At 38.8% G+C, this 17,133-nt stretch overlaps 1 protein-coding gene across 4 annotated transcripts in view; it reads left to right on the forward strand.

Moving 5' to 3' along the window:
• Positions 1–17,133, forward strand: part of nck1a (NCK adaptor protein 1a) — a 59,925-nt gene that overhangs the window by 16,453 nt on the left and 26,339 nt on the right. Inside the window, exons 1-2 of one of the 4 annotated variants that reach the window (XM_015361190.2) lie at positions 714–1,019; positions 9,540–9,590. The exons of 1 other annotated variant lie outside the window; for it this stretch is intronic. The gene's annotated coding sequence lies outside the window, so the exon portion shown is untranslated. Of the gene's footprint in view, positions 1–713; positions 1,020–6,951; positions 7,157–9,539; positions 9,591–17,133 lie in introns of those variants that run through there. 2 more of the 4 variants (XM_015361191.2, XM_015361189.2) reach the window with 2 other exon arrangements.

A 17,133-nucleotide genomic window follows, 5' to 3' on the forward strand; every position in this document is an offset into this window, starting at 1 on the left:
TTTGGTTCTGTGTCCTAAATGTGAGCTTAAAACATTTGTAGCCTTAACATTGTGTGCCGTAAACTTTTAGGAATGTCATTCAGCTTTTCTTGGGTTGCAGTCTCCCTCAGAATAGGCTAGTGTCCGTGTCCTGTTAACTGGGAGTTTATCCAAAGTGAGCTTGAATTTATCTAGAAGTAGATCAATCAGAATGTTTTTGGCCTTCTCTGAATAAATGGAGAATCGATCTACATAAACAGGAACGAGAGGGGTGGTCCCAGGAAGCACAAAGCACTGCCATTTTATCAGAAGAGCGGTGCTGTGATTTCAGTCAGTTCAGTTCATACAGTGTGGTTTTGGTGTTTCCAATTGTCCAGTAAAGATGGGCAGTTTTGTTATTTAGTGCCTTTTCATTGGCACCGAGGAGGAAACTGTTGAGTGACGGTGAGAATCAGTTTTCACACAAGCAGCTTTCTTATTTAGTACATTCCCCCATACATCTCTTGCTCCTATGTATTTTGAGCGCACATTGCAGATGGTGCGTAAGATATAGCTATGGGGTCTTGTTTAATTTGCAGGAGGCTTTTTGCCTAAGGCTCTGCTGTGCTGGTGCTTGTCTGAGGATGTGGTGAACAGTTTCCTTGTTCACTCATTGCTTTAAGAAAATGTATAAGCAGTGCAAAAAGGAAATTACACTCAGCTTTTCGCTGCGATTAGGTTAGGTTAACATTGTTCTGGTGAGGCTGAGAAGTTGTGAAGGAAACCACCGCAGTCTTGCCAGCGCCCTGTGTGTTTTGTGTCTTCTTAGGTTTATTCTTGTGAAGGGTTCCAAGAGACTGCTCAGTACCTTGATTTCAGTTCTTTTTGACTTCATGTAATATTCAGTTTTGTTCATGGGTTTCTGGATAAAAATGACTAAGAAGAACCTCTTTTTATTTTTGTGTCTTAACTCGGCATGACGGTGCTCTTGATAATGTCACAAGCTGATGCTTTGACCCAAGGCTGCAGCTCAGTAGCAGAGTGTGTGGACTTGAGATAAGGTAGGCTGCTTTTATTGTAAAGGTTCTCTATGTCTTGTGGCAATTATCAACACAATTGGTGGCTTCTATGCTTTTAAGGGATAGTGGCTTCATTTGTTACAAATTTCCAGAACATGGAATTAAATACTGTTTTTCTCACAATTCTAGCAGATTTATTTAAGTATTCGGTTATACATCACAGTGCTTTGTTGTACACTCATAAAAGGTATTATGATATAGATCACTAAGAAAGGGCACTCTCTTAAACATTTTAGCATAGCTCTCGTCACACAAAAGAATCTGCCATTCACCACTGTAAATTGACATCTTAGCCAAAGACCTTATCTGTTAAGAAGAGGTCTCGGGTGAAAGCTAATTTCAACTGCTTTAGTTGTTAGAAAAGCATACATTGCTTGTTCTAAGACCAAAAAAACTGAAAAAAGCACGCCACCTTTTTTCAAGGGAATTTGTTTCTAGTTAAATGAAGTAGTAATTTGTGAACACAGGGAACCATTGAGACGTTGCTGGAAATGAGCACAGCCCTCGATCTTGTTAAGAGCACATGTACATGATGTAGTGATCTCAGTGACTTGTGCATCATTTCCTTCATGACAATTGTGATATCTGTGATTGGGGAGAGCACTTTGTGGTTAATTGTTACATGCTGCCTTGCCTGTGACTCAGTTGAGCGCAGTTGTGTTTTACAAATGGGTGTGATGTTCTCAGTTTCTGTGTAGACAAGCCAGGTGTGATTTGGGCTGTTATTCACTACCAGTGAAATGCAGGTTTTTTTTACGAACATAACTGTGCATTAACTTTATTTTTATCATTCTGTGGAATTACTCCTTGTTTCTTATTGTTTTTACTTGAGCATCCATAAATAATACAGTCACTGTTGCTTTTGAAAAATGGATATATATATATATGAGTGTGTTTCTGAATTTGAATGGATAATGTTTCAAAGAAACTGCTGTGTCTTGTCATTGAATCTGTGGTTTTAGATGCTTCACTAGGGAAACAAATGTTCTGTGGTTACAGAAGGGGAGCCTTATTATCTAGACAGTACATGTTCTTTTACCATTTTATTATTTAGGCTTTAATAAACACATAGCCCTTTATAACTAAGCAATCGATTCATATCTTAATTCAAACCAAAAGAATCTTTGTTCTGCATTACTCGCTTCAGGATGACTATTAATGTAGGTTTGTTAATTACTATATTTTTAGATATTTGATAGTAGGATTAATAGATTCCACTATCAATAGACACAGGCAGTCGGGGTAGAAAAGGCAGCTACACAAGTAGCTGTGATGGGTCAACTTCTGTCTGAGGTAAAATCCTATAATGTCTTTGACAAGCAGTGGAGAACACTGGACCCTACTGGTCTCCTTCTGTCAGATGAGATCCCTTCTCTCCGCCTTCTGCTCTAAAGCATAGTGAACATAGAAAATCCTCCAGTGTCCACGGTTATTAGACTCATTTTGAAACAAATCAGCTTTTGTACTCATGATAAACATTTCATAATATGATACCACAGATATGTATCTTTCAAATGGCACAGAAATCAAATGGCAAACAAGATCTTTTCTGTCCAAGTGATAAAGATTAGTGCTTTTACCTTCTTAAAAGATGCCTGATTGAGCAGTTCATGTGTAAATCAATTAAGAAAATCCACAAATGAGCACAATATACTGTTTTTTCTGTCTTTGTCCTGACACGAGTTTAAAAAAAAATGCTGCCTTTCCTCTTCCTTTTTCAGTAGATTTACAGGAAATTGTTTATGTGGTTTTGCAGCATACACCTTTTGACGTGCTGCATTTGTTGCAATCTGGCAAGTTTAAATGTCATCCTAAAATGTTTCTGGGGCAGCAGCTTCAAATTTACCCTTCTTGTCATTCCTCCTGGAGCAGCTGAGGCAGAGTTTAAAGCTTTGTGACACTGTTTGACAGGTGTCCAACTTCTTAGTGCAGATGGAGAAAGTGCGGTTTGTAGCACAGAATGATGCTGGTTTCAGAGATGGTTATCTCTTTGCAGAATTACTTTGCCAAGTCTGAGCGGAACAGCACATGTGAACTAGTTTACTGCCTGAAACAATAAGTCGCGCTGTGGTGTGCCTCCTGTTTGAAGAACAGAGACATTGGGCTGTCATCATCCAAACAGTTTTGCTTTGTGTTCACTGCATGGGAATCACTCCAGAATTAGCAAAGCCTGGACATATCACTTTGCCTTGAGAAAATCAAGTCCTGAAAACCAGAGAAAACCCCCCTTATAGACAATCGGCATATAAAAAAAGCTAAAAATATGAGAAATCAAATTTGAGAATAACAATAAATGAGGCTATTTTGCTTATTTAGCACTTTTAAATGCTTGCTTTGTGTAATAAATTAATCTTATTCAAGAATGATTACAGCATGAACTAGTGCTAAGGTTACAGCCACAGTGCTAAGGTTTAGAAATGTTATGTATTTTGTTTGCATCTAACAGTGGCTGTTCGATTTTTGTACTTTTTTAACTTGTCTCGTTTCCAGATGGGGCTTTAATGTGAACACCATGAAAAGTATCGCGGCTTTTACTGTCATTTTTTAAAGACTTAGTGTGTCACTCTGTGTCATATTGGAGGTGGTGGAAGGCTGTGTGAACTCTTAACGACTCTTTCCTGTCATCTCCTATGTTAAACTTTTCTTTTTGTGGGGGAGTATTTGAATCCATTTTAGCACTGGATGACTGAGAACACTTATTAAACACAGCAATTGAGCTTCACTGGGCATTGGGATTTGGAATCAATGTGTTATGTACTTAAAGCAAAATAAGTTTGTTGTAGCTGGAGACAATCTATAGTTATGCTGACAGTTGCCTGTGCCTCTTTTGAGTTCTTTGAAAGGCAGTGAAAAATTAGGTTAACTATAAAAAACCTAAACCACATATATACTAATGTCGAGGAAGTTCTGCTTTTACGTGTTTCCACTGCATTTATAGAGGAAGAGTTTTATTACATTTTCTGAAAGCGGATGCATTGATTGGTTAATGTGGTAGAGATATAAAAAATCCTATTTTATTCGTTTCCTCAGAGGAGATAGAGCAGGAATTAAAAATAATTTTCTTCTTTTATGCAGTGATATCAGGTAACAAGTACTGTAGCTGTACATGTTTTTTTTTCCAAACTTTTTTTTAAATGTAAAATAAGTTCGGATTTACTGAATTGTACAAAACAAAATAAAATGGAGCCCTTAAAGTTGAATCACTACATATGTATACATGTCGCCAAATGATCCTTTCTGGTGAAACTGCTACCAACAAACTGATAGAATGCAGTTGAATTTCATTTTCTAGTTTTAAAACTGAACTTTAACTCAAAAAAGGAAAATTTACAGTTTTTTTTTTCATTTTGGCGTGGGATGGACAGTCACAATGAATCTGCACAGTCTCTACGCAGCACTGAAACTTTTGAGTTCTTTTTCCTTCCGTAGGTTGGTGACAGCTGTAAGATCTGCATTGCTTAGCTTTTTGTGGACTAATGTTTAGAGTCACGCTGAAGTGAGAAACACGAAGACCCACACAAACTGAGGCTGGCCCCACAGCTTTCTGTTTGAGAGCAGCATTGCCTAACCTGCTCATGGCCCGTAATAGTACTGTTTTATACTTTTATCGTTGTTTTATGAATGCGTCACCTAATTTCATTAACTTCGTGAAATGAACCCTTTACTCTTTTGTTTTTTTTGTTCTGCTGCAGATTTTAATGATGATCCACTTCAACAAGAAACGTAGTGTAGCGTTCAAGGAAGACTTACGTATCCACCACTGCTCATTTATGTGCAGACTAGCAGTGAAAATGCCCTGTGTTTGCATTAAATATCCGCCTCCACTGTACTAGGTTACAAGTGTGTGTCACCTGGTTTTAAAGTGTATAGCTTTCTTGCCTTGTAGCTAACATGGTTGATACAGTCAGCGTTCGGTAGCATAGTAGTGCCTAAATCCCTGTAGTAAAGGAGAGCTTGTCTTCAGTTTAATACCTCTACGGTTTGATAAATATGGGATTAATTTAGGTGAATTATACTGTTCACAGCGGGAAAACATATCTGCTCATGGGAAGTGCAACTTAAATACATTGCACTGCATTAAAATGCTGAACTATAGGTTATTACTGCAGGCTGTCTCTACTGAAATTGCCTGGCCTATTTTTATATGGCCAAGGTGTGAAGGGATGATATGCAGGGGCCATATTGCTACCTTCAGTGCTGATGATTACGTGGTGTTGTGACTGCCTGCATTCATGCTGTCAGCGACATGAGTAACGGATGAATCCTTAATGTAAAAATGAACACCGCTTTGCACCTGCAGAGAACCAATTTTAAGTACTCCTGGTCAGCGTTTTTTCGTTTTCAACACGACATGGGTTAAATCCATCTGTGAGGTTTTTATTTGGTGTTACATCTTGCGATTCTAACACAAAACTAAAAGTTAAGTTTCTTCTCACAAGGATCTGAGTGGAGTAGTCAGTGTGAATCATTTGCTGTTAGAAAATGTCATTCTATTTCTCTCCCACTCTTTGGAAACAGTTGCTTGCTACCTTGTTTGTGGCTTTGGCAATTTAGGTTTTCTGTGTAGCAACGACCAATCATCCAGTGAACGATCAAAAAGATTCAAATATTTCAGCAATTGAAAGAAAACCTGCAGGTAGCATTAAAAAGCAGTGAGGCATAAATTGGGAAAACCTCTGACTGGAAGCAGATATGTTTGTTATCTGCTGTCTTGTTATTCTCATCCTTGAACCAGGGTTTTTAACCAGGATTTCAAGGACAGCCTGTTGGTGGTGTGGAATGTTTTGGTTAAAAAAAAAGCATTCCAAAAATAAAAAGAAGAAACAGTTTGGTGCTCTAGCAGAGAAAGTGGAGAAGCTGGGGGAGGCTGTGCTCGATCAGTCTAGTTCTGGGGAAAGGAGAATTACACTGAGGGAAATGCACATCACATCTTGCAAGAGAGCAAAATAAACACTTGGAAGACCTTCCTGGCTTTTTAGCAGCTGTGCTAAGTTGCAGTAAGTACTGTGCATGTTCCCTCTGTTTTGGAAAGGGAGGGCATGTTCGCGTATTATAAACTGTTTCTTTGTTTTTCTGTGGGATTCCTCCTCGTGTTTAATTTGATTAGAGAATTCTGACTGGATGCCAGCAGAAAAGTCAGTTGTAGGAAAATCATGATCTCAGACCCTACACACTGTAGTTCTCAAAAACAAGCAAGTGAAGCAAAACAAAAAAACAGCCTTTACGGAACACTACACACGAGAAAACACAAGACGAAAAACAAAGTTTACTGTCCGGGATTAAATGGGAAGCTACATTTCATACGGCGCAATCCGAGCCAAGTCACGGACATTAAATCTTAGAGGTCAGCAGCTGTCCCAGTTGCCCATGCATTTGTGTGTTCAGTTGTATTGTAACACTGACACCAGATTTAGGAGGCTCACAACTTTGTATGCTTGGCAGAAAAGTAACAGGTACAGAGAAACAGCTCCTCGGCAGTAATGCACTGTGGTAACTGTATCATTTTTCTAAGTTAGCCTACTTTGAATGTTTATCTAAGGTGATTATTTGTAGAGATTCCCTGGAAAGCTATTGAATATTTGTTTGGATGTTAAATTAGTAGTGTTGGACTTCAGGAATGGCCTAAATTCAGTAGACTAAGTCTAATATGTTGGAAATAAATTTGATGGATCTGTCAACATTTGTAAGAGCAGTACTTTATAGGTATTAACCTTGCTTTGACAGGAGTGGGCAAAACCTGTAATTAACTTCAGTAAATGTTGCACTGTATCTCCATCCATGCGTCCACTCATTAACAAATAAAAACAGTGCGTTGCAGAGCATGGATTATTTTAGAGGTGCCAGTTCATCTAACCACCATCGCTTTGGTGGACAGATGGAAAGGAGAACCTAGTGAAAACCTGTGTGAACATAGTGCGAACATGCAAACTCCACCAGAAAGGATCCCAGCCTGGGATTGAGCCTATGATTCCAGGGAGTACTGCAGCACCGTTGTTAGTAATTTGAAGCTATTGACTGCCGGTGCTTAATATCCTCAGCGTCAGATATATGCCAATGTAAGCGGGTTTCTTCACTGTATCTACAGTGAGATGTGGAGGACGTATCACAAACAGAAACAGGTAAGCACAATTAAAAAAACAGTTCCAATGAGTAAAAGTATATGACCTTGATATACAGTAGACACAGGATGGTGTTTCTATCTTTACTATTTTATTTTGGTTCCATGCTGTCTTCACTTTGCTTAAACGCTTTGGCTTTTTGATCCTCAGGTCTTCTCTTGTGCCAAAGCCCCATTATGTAGCTTTGATGGCAGAACAACAGGCACAACCATTTCCAGATGTCTTTGTAGCCTGTTACTATAATGAGCCCCACATTCATTTGCGTTAGTTCTAAAATGCCCAGTTTGTTACAATAATTTAAAAAAAAAGGTGATGTAGGTTATTGCTTATTTTATCAATTATTCCAAACTGACTGTTTTTTAACTGCCATGATTGTACATCTGCTTTAAGGGCTTTATAGGAAAAGGTCTTGATGGATAATAAATCTTGATAAGGAATCTTTACAGAGACTAATCTGTATGCTCTAGTTGTCTTTGGCAGACTGGGCAGAGGCAATCTATAACAGAGTTTGGAGATAGTTACATAAAATGGTTTACAAATGAAAAAAATGTTTCCCGCATTTGGATTGGTACTTAATCAAAGTGAAATTTGTAATTGCATTTGGATTCCATTTGTGAAGTTATATTTCCATTAACCAATGTACTAAATTGTTTTAGTTTTTTTAAAATTTACGTGCGTATTGAATTGTGCTACTGTTTACAGGCAGACTTTGCACAAATTTCCTTCTGTTTTTTAAAACATTTTCCACTGTACAGGTATATCCTTAGTCAGAACCATAGCGGTGTTAATAGTGAATGTGTTCATCGGAAAAATAATTCTTCTTTCTTTGTTAATAAATGTCTTTAAGTTAAAGGGAGTATTCTTTAAGTATATTGACACTGTGAGAATTTAAAAAGAGCCCCACAGACAGTTTTATTGGCGTGTTCACACTATAAATGCGAATCTTGTTTCTACGAATGTAATTAATCGAAAACCAGCATGTTAAGTCTGGCTAGAGAAGACTTTCAGCTGCAACCGTTGTTTATTAAGTCTTCTCAGAGAGAATCTTATCCTACTTCTTGGCTAGATAATAATAGAACTCCCAGCTTCTTATCTCTGTCTGTTTTTAATGTGTCTTTTCCACTGATATCTTTGTCATTTGAAAAGTGGCAAAAAGTTAGTCCTCTCTTTGAAAACAAGAAATGCCTGTGTTACTCCAGTCTGTTGCTTTATCTTTTCACTATCTGATTTATTTTTTTGCGTAACAATAGGAATTTCAGGACACCTCGCTCAAGAAGAAACCTGGCTTCATACTGAGTTTAGAATAGTGATGCAGTAATTAAACACAGTATAAAGATCATTGGGGTTACTTGTTACATACTGTACAATGGATATTTGTTTGTAATTATTCTTTATATATGAATGTTACAGAATTTAAATTACATTGGTCATGAGTTTCATGTCCCTAGCCATTTTGTGAGTCAAAGAGTTTCTTAATGTGAACCATGCCCTTTGGCATTGTTAAAGGTGGTAGGATCTTGATTTATGTTGTAATTGACTGCTTAGGTTTTATGCATTCATGAAGATTGTAAGGGCAAGAGTCATCTTGTTTCATGTCGGGTGCATTTAGTTTTTTTCAGAGATGAAGATTTTTAATTGAAACTCTGAAATATCTTCTCAGTCACTTTTCACTCTTAGCATGAGGGTTTCTACGATTTTTTCTTGGCTGTTAGTGACTTATTTATCCTTATTTATTCTCTTCATCAGATTTTTATTTACTTTTGCTTCCTTTTGCAATACCGTTCAAATTTTGTGATTAATAAAAGAAGCAGATCTGTGCTTTAATTTCAACGTTTGAACAGGGTAAATACTGTATATGGCATAGGAAAAAATGTCCTACATTTCTTTTTCTTTTAATATTAAGCAGTACATTTTAGGAATTAATTTAACAAAATGCACAATTATGTATAGGCATAAAGTGAAAAGGTGGTTTTAGTCTGCTTTGTCAGGGGTAACAATTTGTAATAAGATGTTGATTCAACCTTTACTATTAATAAACTTCAGTAATAGTGTATGAGACATTGTGCCATATTGCAAATAAAGTTTATATTCTGATCAAAGTTCCTGATGATCAGTCAGGTAGTGTCAGTTCTAATTTAGGAATGAATGGTTACTGCAAATCTCATTTACAGAATAGATTTAAAGCAATTGTCTTAACCAACAGTGGTGTGTTGTTTGAGGCCTAGGTTTTGATTGAGCTCAGAAAAGTTGACCTTCATGCTCTTGGTGTTGGGGTATTCCCCAGCACTCTTGATTGCGAAGGGCTTTTGTCTCATCTGTGAAGATGTACTCAAGTGTCTCTTCTTCACTGTTTTGATTATATACATGTGTCTTTGGTTTGCAGGTCAACATTGAGCAGAAGAACTTTGAAGCTCACAGCTTTGATGTGGCACAGGTAAACTTTTAAAATAGCACTTTTGCTGTGTGGTTTAAAGGATCTTTTAAAGAGCAGATGTCTCGGTGGACCAAAGGGCTTTTTCTTGTTTGGCTGCAAATTAAATTTTAGGGGAGTATATGACAAATTTAACTTGATATGCATCATCAGTTTGCTATTTCTTGTTAGCATGATGTAAACAATAAACATTTTTTGGACCATTGTAGTTACAAATGTGCAGTTCCTCTGTTAAAAATAAAAAGTGGAAGAGCAAAGTAACAGTGTTCCAGGTTTGAACAGAACAGGCACGGGACATATGTTGCTGTATTCTTTTGTGTTTTTTTTCAGTCTACTCCTTTTAAATATAAATTGAGCCTCTCAAGCACTTTTGTAACAATTAGAAGAAACTTCTATTTCAGGTGACACTTTGCTTTCAGCAACCTGCCAAGTTCAAGTTCCAGCTCTTCACCAGCAAAATAAAATAGAGCGTTTGTTTGTTTAGAAAATAAGGTTTCCTTGCAGGTAGTGGACATAATAATGGAAACGCCAATATAAAGTCACTGATGGGCACTGGACTACTACAAATGGCCGTTGCTATCACTGTGCATTGTGGCACAGAGTTTGGAATTCTGCAGGAAGGATTTGGCACGGTTCTTACACAAGAAAGTCACCTCAGCCCTGGTGGTGGAAAAGGCTTTCTCAAGCGTTGATTATTTATGGGATGTTCTGGAATGACTGGGCTCAGATCTGGTGACTGAGAAGGCTGTGGCATTGTCATCTGGCGAGATGCTCCTCTTGTCAATAAAGGCAGACAGCAGCACGGAGGGAAGATGATCACTCAGTATCTTTATGTAGCGATTTAGCATTGACCTTGCCTTCTGTGGAAAAGAGTGCCACCAAACCATGCCAGGAAAGTGCTCCCCACAACATCACAGAAACAGCAGAACCCTTTACTGTTTGGAACCAAGCACTCAGTGCTGTAGAGTTCTTAAGGGTGGTGCTACTGTACATGTGCATTTGCCAGCAGCCATATCATTCTGCAAAGAGTAGGGGTGTAACCCCAGTGTCCTGGCCAATTAATAATCCCCATCTATGAATTGGCTCCATTACTCCATTATTCTGCTCTCCTGCCCACTGATAGCTGGTGTGTGGTGAGCGTTCTGGCGCACTAAGGCTGCCGTCGCATCATCCAGGTGGATGCTGCACATTGGTGGTGGTGGAGGGGAGTCCCCATGACCTGTAAAGCGCTTTGAGTGGAGTGTCCAGAAAAGCGCTATATAAGTGTAAGCAATTATTAATTATTATTATTATTTGTTTGTTGAGAACATGCTGAGGGTTGATTCATCCTACCATTTCGCATTTCTCCACTGCTCAGTAGTCCATTGGGTGTGCTCTTTGCACCGGTGGCAAATGTTCATTGACAGGTTAATGAGCGGTTTGATTACTGCAACCCAGCTGTGGTACCCCACTCTCTGGAGTTCTCAGCCGTCCAGTTCTTGATTAAACTGGCTACCCATGCCCCAGGTTGAAATTTTCAGTCAAGTGATCTGCAATTAGTTGCCTGTTTTGCCTTGCACTTTGAATTAATGTATGGACGTCACGATCCTGGATGTTTCTGCCCCCTGTTCCCTATAGCTGCTGATGTCTTTCCGCTCTGTGCCATGCTGTTACCACCATACACATTGCTGCTGGTGAATCCTCTCCAAGATGAGCTGAGTGTCAATGTTGTGCCAGATGACTCCCAACAAGCACACCTCTTTCAAAGTCACTAAGGCCTCTCCCCTTGGAGCGATTCTAGCCATAAGTGTGGGCACCCATTAGGACTGTTGAGGATTTCTGTATGTAACCCTAAGCATTCTGGGCTGAGCTCCCCCTTGTGTGGAAGTCCATGCCCTTCACGTAGCCAGTGTGTCCGTGGTTTGTTGTCCACTACCTGTATTTCATTCAGTACTCAGTTTAGCTAAAATTTGCAAGTAATACATGTTGGATTTTTGTGTAATTTTTTTTTTAATTGGCCTTGTTCACATTTTTGTTTATCGTGACAGTGTTAGCCATGACCTACCAGTCTTTTTGAATGTGATAAGTCTAAGATTATCATGTCATCTTAACTATAAAACACATTGGTGATTCGAGAGCTTGCTTGTTGTTTTTTGGCCAGCCCTTGCCAATACTGCTTCTTACTAAAAGCTAGTGGTTAATGTGTTAGGTACTGTGCGCGCAATACCATTTCCTTTTACACGTTTCTGCAGCAGGAATAAGCGTTAGCCAGTGGCACCACCAGAAGTTTTACACAATGTAAAAGTATCATATAATACAACCATTTTTTATTGTTTCCTTCCCATGCATGTTAGCTGAAAAGACTTTTTAATACAGTTTGTAAGTATACTGTATTGAAAGGAAGCTAATTTTTGGTTATTTGCAATTATGGATCTCAAGTCATTATTGTATGATACAAAGAAGCCTTTTCCCTGTTCTCCCTAGATGGGAAAGTTTTAAGGGATACACGGTTACAAAACATTAAATATTTGCATTAACTTCTCCATTCTCTTATATGTATTAATGTACTCTGTATTATACAGTTGACATTTACCTGGAGCGGACGCACTGAAATTGTAAATGGAAGCTTCACTTATCTTCTTTCTCAAGTGAAGTCACTTGTAGGACTGCAGTATAACTGCACCCCTTTCTAAAGGTGTTCATAGCATATAAAAACTGCTTCATTTACTTCTTGACTTAATCTAAATGAAGAGGTTAGCATTAATATATAAAGCTCTATAATATATTTTTCAGTAGCTCTGTATCCAAAAGCTTAAGAAATCACCAGCAGCTTATTAAATAATACTGTTTCACTATCAGACCACCTTAAAAAATTCCTAGGTATGTAGGTGTTTTGTGAAGGCTGTAGAAAGTTATTCAAGCATTTTCTTTCACTGTAAGACATTGTCACCAGCAAAATGTGTTCTGTTATAATAACAGCTCTGTCTTGCATTTAATTTTCCTGATATTTCCGTGTTGCTAAAAATAAAGTCCAACACAAACCTTCCTTGCAGCCATCCCACTGAGATAGATAGATTTCCTCCATCACTTTGGAAGCAGGGTGAAACGCAATGAAAACAAACCTGTTCCTTCCTTTGGGAGTTCATCCTGCACATATACTGTAGTTCAGTGGCATTAAAAAAGGCCGATAAAACAATGCAGAGGGCAAAAAAAAACATTTAAAATAGCCAAGGGCTGATCATATTTTTGGAAAGGAAGACAGTAAGCGCAATCTTCCAAAACATTTAGTCTCGTTTTTGTAAACACTTTGCAAAACTCCTACACGGTTTTCTTGGGGATTTCCTTATAAGCAACTTCACCAGCCCATCGTCGGTCTTCCTTGCGGTCACTCGGAAGAGATATGTTTCTGCCATCTCTTTGGAAATAAGGTGAAACATGCAGAAAACAGACTTGCAACATCCTACTGGAGCTGGTCTTAAGAAAGCTTTCAAAAGAGGTGAAGCTGTGGGGCCCAGCTAGCTCATTAGCTTTGAAATAGAGTAAACCAATGTTATGGCCATTGAAAACTAGCTTGTTCATGAGTCCCAACACCCCTTTGCGCAAAGAACTCCCTCCCGTTATCAATTTTAAATGCAGTTGCTCTTAGTTTCCATTTGTGTGCTCTGATATGTGTTTCACTGTTGATGCTGAAAAAGTTCATTGGGTTGGCTCATCTGTCAGGTCTTCTGGTAGGCTTCTCTGTTCAATGCTTCAGGTCTTTTAGCCTGTGAGACTAGATTATGTACGTACAGTGTGTAACTTATGAATAGAACTTTATTTATAAGCTGAAACCAGGCTTTATGTTTTCTGTAGTTAGATCTGGGGGCCATGGGTTTCATGTTGAATGTGCTTTTTTCATCACCTGTATGAAAGAGGGTGAGTTAGGCCCTGTTAAAATAGACTCTGTGGTCACCGGAATTGTGAAATCTGTGCTGTAACACTAAAATAAGCAGTATCACATGGCATTAAGTCAGTCATAGCTTTATCTTGTAAATGTTGTCAGGATTGGAAAAACAATGCATTTTCTTGTGGCTTTTAAAAGGGTCGGAATTGTTTTGCTGGTTTTGTCTGTGATTAAAAATGTGTTTAGTTTTGACACATTGCCAGTGTGATTCAGTTATTAATATTATTGGTCTATTAAGAGATTAGTGATTTCTCTGAAAATGACTCCCTTGGCTGTTTGGCTGAAACCATCTTGTTGAGCACAGGACTCTGGACTTGTCATCTTGCCAAAGCGTGGCAGGAAGATTAGGGGGAGAGCCAGTGAGTGAGTCCGAAAGTTTAGACATGAGTCATATGGCTGGGGCGATTGGTCTGTGAGAATTTTTAACCCTGTCATTTCTGGTAAATTCCATCTTTGCGCACAGTTTAAAAGCGTACTTTTACAATGATAATGTTGTTTAGTATTGTTATTCAAATGTGTATTACAAATCCTGAGGAACTGGTTAAAGAAACATTAGACATTTCAGAAGACCCACTTTTGTTAGGAGTAAAATTCTTATATAAGACGGAGATTTAAGAAATGTTTCCTACTCAGCAGTTATGTTTCGACACTGATTCAGTATCCTCTTTCCCAGCACAACATAGAGCTGTCACAATTAAGCCAAGGTTTAGGTGATTACTAAAAGCAAAGTAGACTTAGGAACCTTAAATCTTGTGTCAAGTTGTGAAAAGGGAATGTACAGCAGTCTCTCAGGCGAGGTCTGGGCTGACACTCTTGTAAGGGCGCTGAGGATGAGCAGTACCAGTCACGCACTGGTACCCACCAGCCTAGCGATGTAACAGTATTGACACCAATTGATAGTGACAGCTGGTTCAGATGAAGAGAGTAGTGGCCTCTAGCAGACAATGGGAAAATATCACTGGCAATCTATCCCTGAATCACTAGCCTGCAACACTGCTGGGGGCAGTCAAAGAGAGTGTGACCTCTCTCTTTTGCTCATGAGAGAACCGGCACATAGAGTGAGGACAGACTGAATGAACTGAATGACCTTTTTTCTCTCTCCACGTTGCTTCACCTCTTCTTCAAATACACGACTCAGTAGACGTGAAGCTTGAATAGGCCTTTTGTCTCTGGAAAGCTATTTAAAATAAGAAGATTGGATTTGAGAAAGGAGAGGAGGCTGTTGTGCCCATGTGGCCATGCTCACAACCTGAGTGAAGAGTCTTGTTCACCAAACTATTGGCTTCAGCCTCAAGGCTGGAAAGCTTGTTCCTTACTCCCACAGCTCCTAGGAGTGCAGTAATCTCTGGGAGGAGTAGCGTGTAGTATTTTGCATTGTCCCTGTGTACCTTTGTAATAACGTGACTCACTCTTGAAAGTAAAGCAAAAAAAAAGGCAGTTTAAATGCTGGCAATCACGTGTTAGGGTTTAGGATGCATCCAAATTGCACGGTTCTTCAAGGACTGAATTTCACTTGAGGTGAAATGCTGCACTATATCATATGATTAGTAGTCATGTAGGACTAGACTGGAAAATCAGGTAACGGCAGTAATATTTTTGCTTTCCTTGAACCGGTCATAAAAAAACAACTCTTCTGAATAAATCTGATCATAACGGCTTCTTTACCTCTGTTATTGTCATTGCTGTTATGGCCTGTTTACGTGCTCGTGTTTCATGTCAGAATGTGGTTTTCTTATGCAGTTGATGGAAGAATAAGCATTACTGCAGGCACAGGCACGAGAACCCTATAGATTAAATGATTTAATTCATTACACCAAGCATAGGCAACCATTATACGACTTTTAATTGTGCTGTTTTATAATAGCATCATTATTTAATTGAACGTGAATTCCTTTTTAACACAAGTGCTGGAGACATCTTCAATAATTAGGGCTACCTGGAGCACAGATTGGAATGCAGGAGCCAAGGATAACTAACCCCTGTGTTAGGCAATCTTTAATGAATATCACTATTCTAATGAATTGTTAGATTATCACTAAGAATATTTATTACATTTGATGAAGTTTGGTGTGATACAGGATACAAATACTTAGATCTGTAGCTACAAAACGGAATTATTGTTATGCTTGATCCTTTATGAAAAGGTGGCATGGACATAGCAAATCTGTTTAAGAATACCACATCCCATCAGCTATGGTTGTTGTGAAAAGATGCTCACAAAGCATAAGTCATACGAAATTGTGGGTTGTTTTTTTTTTGTGGTAAAGAAACCTATTTTTAGAAGTGTGCAAAGCCATTAAACCCTTCAACAAAACCCCTTGGGAATATCCAGGCCATTCTGATTGCTAATGAAGTGCTTAATATATATATACTTAGAAGTGTATAATCATGGAAATGATCTGTAGGCTTGTAAACTGTATAAACTGGAAATTTAACATCCTGTCAAAACCTGCAAACCAAAAGTTGATATGAGTTGTTTAAGCTCCAGGAAAAAGCTGTTTTTGCTTTCATCCTGTTTAATGTTTCTGTCACAACAAGTACCAATTTGTTTTAAACGCTGAGGTGCCTCCGTTGTTTTCAAAGAATGTATGTAGTGCGTTAAAGACCTGTTTCGTTTTCGGCAAGGTTCAGAAATGAGTGGTGGTGATGGTGCTGTCCCCACCGTTTTACACTTGGAGCGCCACAGTGGGTTTCCTCATAAACCTCTGTCTGGAAGCAGCAATTTCACATGTAAAATGTAAACAATGTTTTTAAAATAAAAAAAGTGGCAGTTTTATTTTTATTCCTCCTGAAGCTTTGTCCTCAGAAGGGGATCCAGCCCCTGCTCTAACAGCAATACTTGACCTCCTTGTGATTCAGGTGTGACCATTTCTGACTTTATTTGAAAGGCCCAGCTGCAATTATGAGCACATCAAAGAGTCCTAGCTGTACGTCAGCCCAAGAGGCACTCAAGTTTCTACTCGCGGTTTATGCAGATTTAGCTGTATTAAACCTTGTGAGAAAAAGAGTTAATTTGGAATCCCCAATTTTCAATCTGTTTGGTTACTGCTGTAACCTTTCACCAGGGTGGGATGTTTCAGTTTCCATTTGAAATGTTAATTAAAAGCTCCATAGTGCCCATAGCAGAGGATTGATATAGCTCTCACTGCCAGCACATCAAACCTGGAGGACTGTAGTGTTTATGGTTACAGACAGGCCAGAAATACCGTGGACCCAAACCAGCTAGACATGCTGGTGCTCTGTATACTGCTGCTTCTGGAATCCTGGACTCTCAGTGGGGTAATGACTTAGACTGGTACTGTCTGGACTTTAGCTTTCAATCTCAGCCTCCAGATCACAGTTACTGGAATGTGCCTATGAACCCCCATCCGATTGCTTCTTTGTGGGCTTCCCATACACGTCAGAATGGGGTTTGTAAATGAATAAATGTGCTTTTTAAATCAATGGGGAAGGTTAAAGACACTGAAGGAGAGTTAAAGGCATTTGAGTTTATTTTGAGTGACCTAAAGGCAGGCCTAGTGCAGCGCCTGGCGTCTGTCCATTTCAACTTCAGACAAGACTAGAAAAGAGCTCTTTATTACAAACAAAAATTGAATACAAAACAGAGGGCAAAAGATGTAATTA

This window comes from Lepisosteus oculatus, chromosome 13 (genome assembly GCF_040954835.1).
Source record: "Lepisosteus oculatus isolate fLepOcu1 chromosome 13, fLepOcu1.hap2, whole genome shotgun sequence".
Classification (NCBI taxonomy): Eukaryota; Metazoa; Chordata; class Actinopteri; order Semionotiformes; family Lepisosteidae; genus Lepisosteus; species Lepisosteus oculatus.